Genomic DNA, 16,465 nt, shown 5'->3' with positions numbered 1-16,465 from the left:
CTTATGTTGTAATTCCGATTACAGTTTCTGTACTATATGATCCGTTAGATTATGTTCGCAAGGCCAAGGCCGTTGTTGATAGAAAAAAGCTCTTATTTGGACCTATATGTTCCTACATGTTCCTACTCTATCAACAATATTATCATAATAGATTGTAAGCAAATGGGATCATATTCTTGATTGTTGTGAATTGATTAGTGATAGTATTTTGTTGTAGGGAAAATATCCTTCTCTGTTGTTTCCAATATAGATAAAGAATATCAGTAAGGCTAAACATGGGAGTGATAGTGGTGTCTATGATACGTAAGGAAGGTATATATGTTCTTTGCATTTTGTCCTCTAATTTCCAATAAATCTTAATGATAACATGCAGAATATATTGACAAGAGTCTTGCTACAAATTTATCATGACCTAAATAATGTTTTTCTATAATCTATCTGAAGTGCTTTATTTTTTACTTTTTCCATTTGCAGTTGTTTTTATTGGGTCAGCCCTATTTGCTTTACAACAACTATCTAGAATAAATGTTATGTTTTATTTCTCTTCAACGGTATTTAGAAGTACCAGCACTGAACTTGTAAACTATGTGACAGTCAACTATTTGAACTTCTCGCAATATCTGGTATGCTGATGGATTTTAAGTGGATTGAAATTCTAAAGAGGAAAGATCTATTCAGGTAATCTCATATTTTCTTAAATTGTACATATTAATGCAATTATATAGTCTAATAAATTTCAGCATCATATATGCAGGGCAAAAGCTTTTGGTGGCCCCTTCGAGAGTTGCGGGTAATACTTACACCAACAGACACCATTTTTATATATTTATTGCATGTTTGCTTTGATCTTGGTTTTACAAAGCACTTGTTTTCAGTTCTATATTTATTTGTAACTTCTAGGTATATTTCTTTCTGCCCAATAGAGTAATTGGTTACATCAGCCATTTTTGTGCAGAATTAAACTTAATTTCATGTACGAGTGCTTCAGTAATTAGTAAAGTGTGATATTCACCTCTATATGTGCTTTTAGTAGTAGTTGTATCCATTGTTTATGCATTTATAACAGGCAAGTGCCTAAGTTTGTTGCCTTAGAATTTCTGTATAATATCCATTATCTTTATATAAGAATCTGCTGGCTTTGTATTTGATTTCAATATGGCAGGTGTTGTTTTCTACCTCATACTTCTTGCAATCTATGTTTCTACCTTGTAATTTTATCATTGTAGGTGTTTCTACTTCTATAAAATCCTTGTATTTGTATGATTTCTAGAATTTGATTTGCAACTTATTACATCTAGTTGTTCATTAAGAACATCTATAGTCTATATTTCTAATTCTCATTATACGATACTGACGAAGTTGATATAGTTTTGCTCTGCAAACATTTTTCCTTTCAATCTCATTATGCTTATTTTGACAGGCTGCTGCTTTGAAAGGAGAAGCTCCTGCTAGACTTCCTCTAAAATGCTATGTCCAAGAAATTAGTTGATATGATAGATATATTTGATAACGTCATGTCTAATATGATTTGTGTATAGTTTTCAGATCTTACTTAAATAGGACAAATCAGTACTTAACTGGATATCAGCACTTATACTGAAGACATAACTTGTTACGACCGACATTTTGTGTAATATTAATTTTGGACTTGGTATAATATTAGAGCTGAATGTAAATATACTTAATGATTGTACGTTGTGTGAATGAAAATTTCTGCATTTTAAATTTGCTTTATGTAGTATATGATTTTTCAAAGCAAGAGTTTATTTATTTCCCTTATTTTTGATTTATAAGAAATATTATAAACCTTGGAAACTTTTCTTTTAAAATTTATTTTGTTCACAAATTTCAAAAGTGATTTTATAAAATTTCTAAAAATCAAAGTTATTTTATGGTATAAATTTCATAATTTTTGAACTTGTATTTTATTTTATAAAAATAAATCTTTAAAAATTTTATTTGTTATAATTAGAAAATTACATAGAAGCCCTTGCATGCAAATCACCATTCTATTCTCTCAAAGGGCAAAGAAGACCTTTCCAACCCCACTAACTCATTTGTTGATTACCAAATTACCACACTAACCTTGCATGCAAAATGGCCTAACTTTAGCTAGAGGTCATTTTTGTACATTCTCACTTCCACTCATTATTTTGTCAACCCAAAAGCTTAAAACCAAAAAAAAACAAGTGGGAGAAGTCATTTTCACTCCCTCCACACTCCAACACACCTCATTTTTCTCTCCTCCCCTCCCTCCCTTGTTGCTCTCGGCCGAAGCCCCCCATCCCCCACTCCCTTCCATTTTTCATTCCATTTCTCATCTTCCCTAGTGTAAATCTTCTACATACATTCATTTTATATACTTCCCAAGAGTTTTGTGACTTGGGAGTTGAAGTTTTATGGTTGCATGTGTAGTTCTTGTGTGATCTCCAAAGAGAAACTCTTGATTCTTGTGAATTCAAGAGCTCTCTATGAGATATATTTTATATATGTGTTACCTAAGTGTTTTATGAAGAAACCATGCTTTAAAATCCTTTGCATGCTACTGAAATTTCATTATATAATCATGTGTAGTCATGCATGCTAGTTTTAAGATGTTAAAATGATGATCAACCATGTTTTGCATGCTACTCTTTTCGAAATCATGTTGTTATGTCTAAAAATCTATAAATTCGAAATATGTGTGCTTAAAATAGATTGTTTCCATGATAAATTTCTTATTAATAGTTAATAGAAGATATATTTCATGAATATTAAGGATGAGTAGTAGGTACAAGTCAAATTTGCAAGCATTTAAACTTTATGCTTTAGCCGAAATCTTGTTAAGTGTTTCCATGAGTTGCATGTTATATTTTTAGTTGCATGTTGTTGTTCTTGGGAATGGAAGATCTCCCCTCCTGTTGAGGCACTATTTAGGACATTAATGCAATAGGTTTGCTTTGGTAAGGGTTGGATGCTTGGTTTTTAAGCGGGAGTCAAAGTGGAAGGAGATTAGTTAGTGTTTGCATTTTTCCAGATTTGATGCACTAGTTTATGGGGAAGTTTTGAATGAGTATTTGTTGTGCACTTTGAGGCCCAAGCCACCAGAAGCTAGCACTAGGAGTATATAAAAGGTTTTATGTGTTTGTTAGAGGTTTATAAGTCGTTTGGTTAGGTGCACGAGTGGAATCACAAAATCTGTCCAGCAGGGGACAGTTTTCTTGCAACTTAGAAATAGGAAGTTTTGACCATGTCATGGGTTGGCCCTCATTAGGCCCTGTTGGGCCTTAGTTAGAGGGAGTGTCAGAGGAGTTTTTCCAGCCATAATTCATAAGATTTGAGTTAGAACCATGTGTCATAAGTTAGTTCAAGTCAGGGCGTTTTCTGCCCAAACAGGGGAACCATGGACTTTAAGCTTAGGCCCAAGGAGGCCCAAGCTAGGCCCTTGAGCCAAATCGAGTTTGGAAGATGCCTTAAGGTCAGAAGAGTCAAGTGTAGAAGTTTTGGAGGTTAACTTGTAGTGTAAGAGTGTCTAATGCACTCAAGAAACCATATATGTCATTCTGAAATTTACCTTAGTGAGCACTTTCACTTATCACATAGTTTTAGAGCACTTATGAGTGAGACCTAGGTTGACCACTATGATTGCAAGATAGTATAAATCTAGTAGAGTAAAAGGCCCAAGTGAGGGTCAATAGGTTTTGGATAGTTTAGTAAAGGCACATCGAGTTAGGAGGCCAAAATTTGGAGACTTTGTCTAGTTTAGCGATCAAGTGACTTAGTTGGGGATCGAGATCATCCAAGCCTAGTGTTGTATTATGGTGTGTGTGATATTATCTGATATTAAAATATGATATGTGAGTATATGTGGCTATGTGTACTATGGTATTTATAAGATGATTATAAATTGCGTGCATATAGGCCTAAATGCCATTTGTGTTAAATTTCGGGTTGTAAATAGGTTGAGTTGGTGAGAATATATTATAATGAGGTTATTAATATTTATGTAGGACCTCGAGACGAGGGTAAACTTGCCATAAAGGTCGAGTAAAGCTTCCAGTTGCTCCTACTTGCTAGTCCAGTCCAGTCCAGCCTTTCTCAAGGCAAGTGATTCAACCTGTTTTTCGTTTACACTGCAAATATGTGATAATTAGTTCCTATATATATGATGCGAGTATCCTGAGTTATCTTGATATAATTGAACCAAGTGATTCTTAAATCTATCTTCGTATTATATAGAAATGCCATGAACCCTCAAGTACATATTGCAAGTGGATCAAAAGTCGTATCACGCTAGTATATCAAAGTAATTGGAATGCCATGATAAAATAAAGATTTGTTATAATACTTGATTGATCCTTTTGATTAACATGCTATTGATTCCTAAAATATTGACATCTCACCCTGATGCTTTAACCCCAATAGAAACTTTACCTTGATACCTAAAGGCCAGATATCCTTTAAAGTCGTTCATAATTGTTTGATAACCCTATCCTTACCCTAAAGTTTGACATCCTGACATACCTTAAGCTAATGATCACTTTCTTTATACCTTAACACCTCTAGTATATTTGTAACCAGTGATGCTTATCTTCTTGATGTTATAATACCTATACCTTGTCTACAACCATTGTTTGAAGCCTAGTTTGACATTATTCTTTCATATTATCCAATAGCCCTGCTAAATCTCCTTGTCAAAGTTCTTGTATATGGAAACCTTCCAAATACCCTAATATAGTAAAGTCTAGTGGATCATGGCCCTGAGATTTGGTGACATATTCCTAGTGTTTCAAAGTTGAACTATAATCCCTTGATAAAAAATGTTTACTATTTAAGATATTTTATTATAAATCGGCATCAGTTTTTGAAATGATTAAAATGTGGATTTTCAATCCCAAAGGGGGATAAATATTTTCTTTGAATAGTGGATCCGGACTGAGATGCGAGTCTTTTCCATACTTATATTGTAGGCTTAAAAGTTGCCTAGGGATCCCAATAATGTTTTGGAACCCAGCGAGGTTCGGGATTACTTCACGGCTGATCACCGGCTGTAATTTGTAGCGTCATAAAATGTTTTTGATTAAGATATGGTTTTGAAAATGTTTTGATTGAAGCAAATGATGCCATCACCCAAAATTTCATCTCTTGTTATTATTAGTTATATCTTCGCAATGTCATTCTTTAATATCTTGATTTATGTTTTGTATCGTATTGTTCAGCATTTTTTTTGAGCATTTGGCTCACTCCTTGCTTTAACCCTGATATTACAGCTAGCAACTATGGTTAGATTCAAGCAGACAACACGTAAGACCTGTGACGCCGATGCGTATGTCCGAGCTCAAGTAGAATAAGAGATAGTTTTGTGTGAGGACTCGATATTAAAATTAGTTATAATAGATGGTAGTGTTGGGCTGTTCCAAACCCTAAACTGTAAGATCTTGGATTCGGTTATATTTACTTTCTTTTAAATATTTTAATAGTTATATATATTTTGTTTGTTAAGTTGGGGGTGTGACAGAACTTAAGTTATCAGTACTTAAGGTTCAGGAGATATTTATCAGGAGATAATATCAGGAATTAAAGGAAACTTTCAGATAAGGAAGGCGGCTGATTGAAAGGAAAGAAGATCAAGACAAACGTATGCATGAAGAAGGAATTCTATGAAGAATAGTACTTGGAAGAAATGATAACTGGTTGATATATTTTGGGAAGCAGAATTATATTCCATTTCAATTAGCGACTATCTTGTAACTGTGTAGTATATAAACACAGACATAGGGCTTACACTATAAGTGTTGTTATTATCGATAATATTATTCATTGTAATCCTAGAAGCTCTCGTGATATTTTGTTCATCACTGAGAGAGGACAGTTCTACATTATAACATAATTTAATAAAGTTTGTTTTCTGTTACTTGTGTTTTTTGAATTCGATTTGATTGTGCTATACACTGTATTCAACCCCCTTCTACAGTGTGTGTGACCTAACAAGTGGTATCAGAGCCTATCTGTTAACACACAAACAGTTTAAGATCCAAAAACAATCATATCTGAAGTAGAAACTCCAACCAAGCCCACCAAAACTGAAGAACCTCCAAAGACTCAAATCCATAGTCGATATGAGGTTATTAGAGTTCCCATACTGAAACCATCTGAATATCCCATATGGAAGGTGATGATGACTATGTTTCTGGTAGCTACAGATCCAGAATATCTTGACAGAATCAATGAAGGACCTCAGAAGGCAATAAAACTCGCTGTTGTAGTTGCAGGTGAAGTAGCAAAGTCTGTACCAAAGGAGAAGAGTGATTACACTGCTGAAGATATCGCATCAATTGCTAAGGATGCTAAGGTACGACACTTGCTACATAGTGCCATTGATAATGTAATGTCAAACAGGGTAATTAACTGCAAGACTGCAAAGGAGATATGGGATGCCTTGGAGACAAGATGCTAGGGAACTGATTCGATTAAGAAGAACATGAAGACTATACTCACTCAAGAGTATGAACACTTTGACTCAAATCCTAATGAGTCATTGACTGATTTATATGACAGATTTGTCAAACTCTTGAATGATTTGTCACTAGTTGATAAGGAATATGATCTTGACAATTCAAACCTTAAATTCCTGTTAGCCCTTCCTGAAAGTTGGGATTTAAAGGCCACAATTATAAGAGACAACTATAATCTTGAAGAAACAACTCTTGATGAAATTTATGGGATGCTCAAGACTCATGAACTTGAGATGGAACAAAGAAGCAAGAGGAAAGGAGGAAAGTCAAGGACAGTTGCTCTTAAGGCTGAGGAAGAATCCCCGAAGCAGCTACCTCAAGGAAAGGCAAGGGAAAAGCGTTCATCACAAAGTCTGATACTGAGTCATCAAATTCTGATAGTGATGATGACTCAGAAACTGAAAGCTTTCCTGAGATGGATGCTGATGAAGAGATGATGAAGCTGTGTGCTCTTATGGTGAAAGGAATCACAAGAATTGCATACAGAAAATTCAGGAAAGGAAAGAAGTTTTCCAGGAAAGGTGCAAGTTCCGACAAAAAGAATTTCAGAAAAACTGAAGGCAAAGGAGGGAAGTCTGACAGAGGAGATTATACAAATGTCAAATGCTAAAACTATGGTGAGAAAGGCCACATATCTCCTGATTACAAGAAAGTCAAGAGTGGCAAAGGCAAGGCTCTTGTCACAAAGAAGAAAAGATGGACAGACACTTCAGATTCTGAAAGTGAGGTGAACTATGCCTTGATGGAAAATGCTAATAGCAGTTCTGAAGCTGCTGAGTTAAATGTACCTCAAACTACTTATGCCTTTCATACTGATGATATTAATGAGTTGAGAAGATATCTTAAAACCATGTTCATTAGTTATAGAGATCAAACTTTAACATGTGAAAGATTAACTTCTGAAAATCTTGCATGTAAAAAGAGGAATGATTATTTAGAAAAAGAGTTAGTCATGTTCCATTAAACTCAGAAAGATAGAGATGATACTTTCTATGTTAGGGATGAAGTACTTAAAATGAATGAATCTCTAAAAACTGAGTTAGAAAAGGAAAGAGAGATTATCAGGACTTGGACTAACTCTGGCAGAACAACTCAGAATTTGTTAAGTAGTGGAAACTGGAAAGAGGGCTTAGGTTATGGAGATGATAAGAATGATAAAAGAACTGTAGAAATTAAGCCTATAGTTGTTAAACAAAAGCCAAAGGTAAACCCTGTTAAGTTTGTAGCTGTAAAGTCTGATACTGAGAAATCAAAAGTTAAAGTAGAATTAACTTCCGACAAACTAAAACAGGAAAATCCAACTGAAGTTAACGTAAGCTTAATGACAAAGAAGCAGCTTAAGCATAAGCTAAAAGATGTTAAGAATGTAAACAAGGTAAAGTCACCTAGGAAAAATAGGAATGGAAAGGAAGGTGCGAATAAAAGCAATGATTATAAGCCTGTTCCTAATGCTCCTAGAAAAATATGTCATAATTGTGGAAGTTCTAACCATCTGGCTTCTTTTTGTAGGAAGAATAAGAACATAAACTCCTTACCTTCAAAGTCAGGAGTTAAGAGTCAGTCTGTTAGATATAGGCCACAAAATCCTTGTTTTCATTGTGGTAGTTTATGGCATTCCATTTATACTTGTAAGGAATATCATAGTTTGTACTATGATTATTATCAAATAAAACCTTCTTTAAAGAAAGTTAGCATTGTTCCTTCTAGTGTAAGTTCTGATACAAAGTCTGATAGTGTAAATGCTGATAAGAAAAATGTTAACATAAACTCTGATGCAAAATCCGCTGTAAATGTATGTTAACAAACTTAATAAGGCCAAAGGATCCAAGCAAGTCTGGGTCCTTAAAACTAATCATTAGTGGTCTTTGTGATTGCAGGGCAACAGGAAAAACATCCTAGTTCTGGACAGTGGATGTTCAGGACATATGACTGGAAATAAAGCCCTGCTATCAGACTTTGTGGAGAAAGCTGACCCAAGTGTTTCTTATGGAGATGGCAACATTGGAAAAACACTGGGATATGGCAATATCAATCTTGGGAATGTCATCATTAAAGAAGTAGCTCTGGTCTCAGGACTTAAACTCAATCTGCTCAGTGTTAGTCAAATCTGTGACAGATGTTATCATGTGGATTTCTTTGAAGAACACTGTGAAATTGTAAGCAAATCTACAGGCAAAGTTGTTCTAAAAGGATACAGGCATGGTAACATTTATGAAGCCAAGCTTTCAACAAGTACTGATGGTTCTGCAATCTGTCTGTTGAGTAGAGCATCAATTGAAGATAGCTGGAATTGGCACAAGAAACTCTCTCATTTAAATTTCAACAATATAAATGAATTAGTCAAGAAAGATCTTATGAGAGGACTACCAAAATCAGTATTTGCTCCTGATGGCCTTTGTGATTCATGTCAGAAGGCAAAACAAAGAAAATCTTCATTCAAGAGCAAGACTGAATCATCAATTCTTGAGCCTTATCACCTACTACATGTAGATCTATTTGGTCCATTGAATGTCATGTCTATTGCAAAGAAGAAATATGCTATGCTCATAGTGGATGAGTTCACCAGATACACATGGGTGTATTTCTTGCACACAAAAAGTGAAACTGCATCTATCTTGATTGATCATGTCAAGCAATTGGATAAATTGGTCAAAGATTATGTGAAGATCATAAGAAGTGATAATGGCACTGAGTTCAAGAATTTGATCATGGAAGAGTTCTGCAAAGACCATGGAATCAAGCAGGAATTTTCTGCTCCTAGAACTCCACAGCAAAATGGAGTGGTTGAAAGAAAGAATAGAACTCTTATTGAAGCTGCACGAACTATGCTTGATGAAGCAAAGCTACCAACGTATTTTTGGGCTGAAGCTGTGCAGACTGCTTGTTTTACTCAGAATGAAACATTCATTAACAAGCATGAAAAGACACCATATGAGATGGTGAAGAAAAAGAAGCCAAATCTGAAGTATTTTCATGTATTTGGATGCAAGTGTTTTGTTCTTAAGACTCATCCTGAATAGCTATCCAAATTTTATTTAAAAGCTGATGAAGGAATTTTTATTGGATATCCACTTTCCACAAAAGCCTTCAGAGTCTACAATTTAAGAACAAGGGTTGTCATGGAATCTATCAATGTCTCATTTGATGATAAGAAGATTACTGGACTTGAAGATTTCAATGATCATGATCAGCTGAGATTTGAAAATGAAGAATTAAATTCTGCTACTGGAAATCCTGATAGTCTAAATCCTGATACTGTAAACTCTGATGGATTAACCTCTAATGTTATTGAAACTGTGGTGACTACGCCATAGGAAGATGCACCTGTGCAGGGGGAGCATACTGAAGATACAACCACATCTCAAGAAGCATCAGAACATGCAACTGGTTCTTCAAGTTCTGATTCATCAAGTTCTGATAAGCCAAGTTTTGATAATTCTGAAAACTTAAATTCTGAAGGATCCAACTCAGAGAGCATAGTTTCAGGGGGAGCATCTGAAAATGTTGATGAAGATAGCATGGATCATGGGGGAGCATCCAGTTCTAGAGAAAACCATCCAGCTGCAAGGAAGTGGACTAAATAACATACACCTGACTTAATTATTGGAAATCCTGATGCAGGTGTCAGAACTAGAACAGCTACTTCAAGTGAATGTCTCTATAATTCTTTTCTTTCTCAGACTGAAACAAAGAAAGTGGAAGAAGCTTTTCAAGATGTTGATTGGATGCAAGCAATGCAGGAAGAGTGTAACACCCCCAAATCCAGGGTCGGGGATTCGGGTTGTCACGAGTTCCATTTCCCTTATCAATACTTAATCTTAGCAGTCAACCAACTACTACGTACTGTGACCCCACAATATACACACACACACCACAAGTTATAGTCTCAGAGATGAATACCAAAAATAATACTAGTCATTTTGTTCCACAATTATAAGCCATTACACCTCAAAAGGGTTTCTGAATGAATTACATATTCCTTGCCAAGATTACAATTCATATAGATACATAATTCTGGTGCATAAAAAGTTGAAAGCCTAGCTTATTGGTAATTCCTACCTCAGCTACGGCGGCATCAACGCTTCCAGAAAACTGCGGAACATTTCCTAACCACTTGCGAATTGGAAGCTTGGTCCTATTCATCTTTTCTATCTGTTGTTGTGTGATGAAAGAAGAAAGCAAGGGTGAGCAACAAGCCCACCAAAATAATACGTATAATGATTAACAATATATGAGCATTTTCGTAGCACTCATGAAAGTCTTGGTCAAGAAGAATTGAACTAAGTTTGACCTCTTAATGCGACCAAGTCGCAAAATATTTAGTATATATGTATATATACTTTTCAAAATCTTGGAAGTCCTCTTCCATGTATAATATAACAGAGTTCCAGTTTATAACTGTATAAAATATCGTTGCAAGGTGATCTCATATATCTAACCTTGTCTCAACGTTACATGCATAAGATAATCATTTACTAGATATAAGTTTAAAAGATAAAGTTACAAGATACTCCAATATACTTATATCTTTTCTGAATACTACTTGAACTATCACCGTTCAAGTTATAATTAGTTTCAAAAGTCCATCACATAGATGAGACTACAAGATAAGACCTGAATAAATTCAATCTTTGAAATATCATTCAAAAGAGATGAAGTTATGAGATACTTCATTTGATGGAAACATCATTATAACTGTTTGACCCTGTCGATGCTTCGGCAATCACCCATCCGTAGCCTTTCGATCGAAATGCTCCGGGTAGTGTTGCGGAAATATCCTAACTGGATGATGAACTCATTACGGGAGTTTGTCGTGCCAGGAAGACCACTTACGATGATCAGTCGCAGTAGTGCAACCCCGCCATTTTCTACATGTAGAGGAGAACAGTCGGATTTACCTGTCAACCGAACCCTGGACTCCTAAGGAATGGACCGTCTTAGCGGAACTTCCAGGCCATTTGGGCCAATATAATAAGGCTGGGCCGGCGCCACTCGACCACTTACGCCACTCCTAGTTCCGATGAAATCCATGACTCTGAAACGTAAAGCTCGTCCCCCCTTTCCCCAAGTAGAAACTTGTTGATACGGCTCCACCAAGAAGTCGTATCTAGTTGGAAATGAAAACTCACCGATATTTCCCAGGCGGTGCCTGTTAATGGATTAACTTGTTCCAAGAATTTTACTTCCCGAGTGTTGGGTAAGTAATCAAAAACTCTTTTATCAAAACAACAACCTTGTTGCGAATATAAGAATACATTACGGAGCCGGATCCCTCAGATTTTTGAGCGAGTATTTAAATCCTCTTCGAAAGGAAGATCTTAAATTTGAAAACGAGTTTTAGGATCCACTCTAACTTTTAAAATCATTTTGAAGACTCGAAAACATTTTTAAGAATGTTTGGAGTAATGCTGATTTAAAAAAATAAATCAGTCCTGATATATTAGAAAATATCTGAATATTATTATTTAAATAATATTTCCATAAGGATAATCCTTATAAAAATAATCGAAGTAGAAGTTCTAAAACTCATACTTGAAATGAATAATAAATAATCAAAGATATACTTATACGAAAGTACGATCTTTATTTGAATAATCGAAAATAAGTTTGATTATCGAAACATTATTCTTTAATAAAATAAAGATTATTATTTAATAAATAAGAGGAGTCATAAGTCCTCAAATGAATATTCAAAATAATATTCATTAAATAAAATAAACGGAGTCTTAAGTCCTCGAATAAATATTCAAAATAATATTCATTAAATTAAATAAACGGAGTCTTCAGTCCTCGAATAAATATTCAAAATAATATTCATTAAATACAATAAAGTTATCGAATAAACCTTATTCGATTAATAGTTTTGAAAACTATATCTATATATATATAAATATATATATATATATATATATATATATTATACTCGGGAACATCGACTCCCGGTTTAGAAATATGTTCACCTTTGGGTCCCCTATACTAAGGGTATACGCAACTACTGTTTATCTCTAGCATAGGTATTATGCAACTTATAAGAAATTGAGTCAACAATTAGATATCAAGATTACGAAACAGACATGCATATATACCATATCAGCATGCTCCAATATATCGCAAGATTTGCTAATAACATTCATGCACTTATCACAAGATAATGCATATACATATATACATCACAACAACGGTATAACGGGTAGAAAACTTGCCTGAGCGACTGGGGCTGATAAAAGGCCTGGGACGAGTCTGGTAACCTATAAACATCATATAAGTTGGAATTAAACCAAAGTCACTTAAGAATCTATACTTTAACCAATTAGACCCTAACGTTCGCTTTTGCGCTTAACGATTCACTTAAATCGCTCGAGTACCCTCGGCTCCACCATTTTTAATAAATTAACCATTAAGAATTTTAAGGCGATTCTTTTGCGAGTGCCCTACCAACTGCCTAATCCATTTTACATAATTATTTCAAACCCCAATTAGTCATTTAAGGGCCTTAACCAAGGTTTCAAAGTAAGGCGAGGGGTAATGGTTCGTTCGCAAAACGTCGCTACTTAAAACAGTCGTTTCTCCTAAACTGTACATCGGATTCAAGAGAACCACATATCAAAACGAAGCTCGTAACATGAAATATCTAATAATGGAAATGGTCAAAACCTAGCAGTGAGTTCACGGGCCCTGATGTTAAGAACAAAAGCAGTCTAAGGTAAATCGGGCATTACGACGACTATATTTATGCGATTACCAAATTTATACCACACCAAATCAACCCACAATCAACCCACAATCATTACTACAACCAAAATCCATCCATACTTTACTACAACAGCCCCAACATCTCAAGTTTTCCAATTTATACTACTCTCAATCATGAACTAAAAGCTATACTTAAGTTCATTAACCAATAATCAAGATTTACAACTTCAAACTCATTACAAATCCAACCACACTCTAAGTATACAAGAATCATGCTTCTCATGAACCATACCAAACATAAAAACTCTAAATATACAAAAGTAGGACTAGGGTATGAGATTATACCTTCCTTAGTGAGTAGAAGTAACTAAGGAGCTTGGAATCACCCTTGAAAATCCTTACCAAAGCTATATCTAAACAAAAACACAAGATCAAAATTTTTAAGATCTTGAAAACACTATTCACCCTCTTCTTCCATGAATTATTGGAAGAGATTGTGAAGGAAATGGAAGCTTAGATTCATGGGATAGGTATATCTATGCATAAGGAACCTTGGATAATTACCTCACAAATTAACAATGCTTGGAACTTGAATTTGGATTTTCTTTTCTTTGAAAATGGTGAAGAAGCCGAGAGCTTCTTGCATGGAAATGAGAAGTCAATTTTTGTGTTATGATTTGCTTGGCTTGGTTGATATCCTTTTGTTTGTTAATTAACTTTTTACCATGGTAAAGAATGAATGGTTCACAATCAACCAACCAATCCCTCCTTTTTGTCATGCTTAAGTCACCATGTGTAATATCCGGGAAATATCGTGTAATTATTTTGCTATTAAATAATTATTATGTGTGTTCAGTATCTATTCTGTGAGTTAATTTTTAAATGTTATCTGTACTTGGATATTCAAAAATAATATTAATTGAGTATTTTAATTTTTATATGTCAAAAATAAAACATAGATAATTGTCATATTTTCCTAATTATTTTTATGTGGATTTATGGATTTATAAGGATCATATGAAATTTATAAAATCTTTTTCCGAGTATTTAAAATCTATTTTATAAAAACGGGAACCAACTGACGTCAACCATTGTTACGTTTTTGGAACCCGAAACTCTTCCGAGAACTCCTTCCTAACTTAATTGTAATATTCCGAGCATATTCCATGTTTCGACTTTTTCGATCTGTCGTACAGTTTATTCTGCGCGAGTCCCGGCGCAATATTTTCGATACAATATTCGTTTCGGTAAATCAATAAAACCCGTATTTTCGATAAACGGGAGCTTTTTATTAAACTATCCCAATTATCACTTCGTAGTACGTGTAACCAGGCGCTGAGACCAAGACCGCAGTACAAATTGTACTGATTTGGATAATTATCCCGAAAACAGATACCGTTTGGATCAGTTTTTATAAATAAACGTACCGTTTTATATCCGGAATGATCCAACGGGATACTAATTTCCCGTAATTATAAATAGCCTTTTTCCGTATTTTATTTCGTATCAAAATCATTTGCAGATAATTAATTTTATAATTTTCAGAGAAAAACCCTAATTACATAAATTGTTCTAAGAATCAAACAACAAAACGAAGGCGTTACCAATCTCTGTTTTCAAAGCTTGAGTAACCAAAATGAAGGATTTGATGTGTTCTATCAGATTCTGAGTTTTGTTTCACTGCAGAATCAAAGGTTTATTTTCTGAAAATTTATTTATTTTCGAATTTATTTTATTAAAAATATGAATTTTTGTTTGGATGATTGTTTGTATGATTTGATGATTGCATGTTGTAGAGCTTGTTTTCCTGATGATTTTCATATGTCATACGTCTGATTTGGAGTTCAATAACATGCTCAAAAGTGGGTTTAATTTTCGAATTTCAAAATTAGGGTTTATAACCCGTATGAATGTTTTCAATTGAAATTTGGGGGTTTTGTATTCAGGGGTTATTAGCCGTTGATTTATAGTGGGTTGTGTTCCTTATAAAATTTGCAATCGATTGATATATAGCTCGTTAACAGAGGATGCTTGAATCGAAGGGAGTTGTGTTTTAAAGATTTGCGATGTTCGCCGGAAACCGGTGATGTTCTTGGCTAATTTCCGGCCAGAACAGGGATGATTAGAATGTTTTGAATGCATGAACAAGTTCCTGGTGTTGTGTAGTGTTGATCTGGAGGTGTTGGTGGGGTGAGGACGCCAGGATCGTCTTCTCCGGCCACCCCCGATTTTCCGGCAACTGAAACTGCAAAATTGCAGTTTAGTCACTGTATTTTTGAAGATGGTGAAGTTTAGTCCCTATAGTTTGCAAAATTTTCCAAAATAGGATTCCTGTTTATAAAATGTTTAAAAATCATATTTCATATTTATTTTTATTATAAAAAAATTCATTTTTAATTTCTGAAATTTCTGAAAATTATTATTTTAATTCTGAAAATTATTTTTAATTCAAAAATAAATCTAAATTAATTAGTTAATTAATTACAGTTAATTTTTAATCGATTAATTGGTCAATTAATTTGGAAATTAATTGATTAATTGATTTAATTAATTATTAATTGATTTTAATTAATTATTTAATTCGATATAATTACTTAAAAATGATTTAAAAATTGCGAAAAATAGGTTCGAGCTTTAAAATATTATTCTAAATTATTTCCAAGGCTCGATAATTAGTATAAAATTGTTTCGGAGCCAGAATTGATCAACCGAACCCTGTTTATTATTCCGAAATTGATTCAACGACCCCTTTTAATTCCGAAAAATGTTTTAAAAATCATTTTAAATATCAGAAAGCCTATTTATGACCCGAGACTTCTTTATAAATAATATATCATTGATTACGTGATGTATTATGTGCTATATGTGACTTGTTGATTGACTATCAGTCTATATATTCGGTGTTTACTTGATTATTACATAACTTTCAACTGTTAATCGGATTTGGGTAAAACGAAGGGTAGACATAAGTATGTGTTGAATAGAACTCTATGAGTCGATTATTGATAGATGTTTATGATATGTGAGCAGAAGAGGCAAGGCGTAGGAAAGGGAAACAGGTAGTTGAGGAGTAAGACGATTGTGATTGGAAGTGAGTGCAGAATAGTAAGCTAGTACTAGGCAAGTGTTCTGAACTTTCTCGAGATATTGTAGTACTTGATAATCCTGTGATATTGCAAGTGCTTTGAAGCACAGAAACCTAAACCCTGATTCCAGTTATTGATCTTGATCCATGAACCTTATTCTTTCTAGACCATTGATTGTTGTTTACCCAAACA

At 34.2% G+C, this 16,465-nt stretch overlaps 1 long non-coding RNA gene across 1 annotated transcript; it reads left to right on the top strand.

The window, feature by feature from the left end:
* The first annotated feature begins 205 nt into the window (after positions 1-205).
* On the top strand, positions 206-1,613 carry LOC141659638 (uncharacterized). The gene is made up of 4 exons (XR_012549838.1): positions 206-312; positions 595-678; positions 755-790; positions 1,421-1,613. It is a non-coding gene; the product is annotated as an uncharacterized LOC141659638 (long non-coding RNA).
* The last annotated feature ends 14,852 nt before the right edge of the window (positions 1,614-16,465 follow it).

This window comes from Apium graveolens, chromosome 5 (assembly GCF_009905375.1).
Source record: "Apium graveolens cultivar Ventura chromosome 5, ASM990537v1, whole genome shotgun sequence".
Taxonomy (NCBI): Eukaryota; Viridiplantae; Streptophyta; class Magnoliopsida; order Apiales; family Apiaceae; genus Apium; species Apium graveolens.
This window is presented reverse-complemented; position numbering and strand designations above follow the sequence as displayed.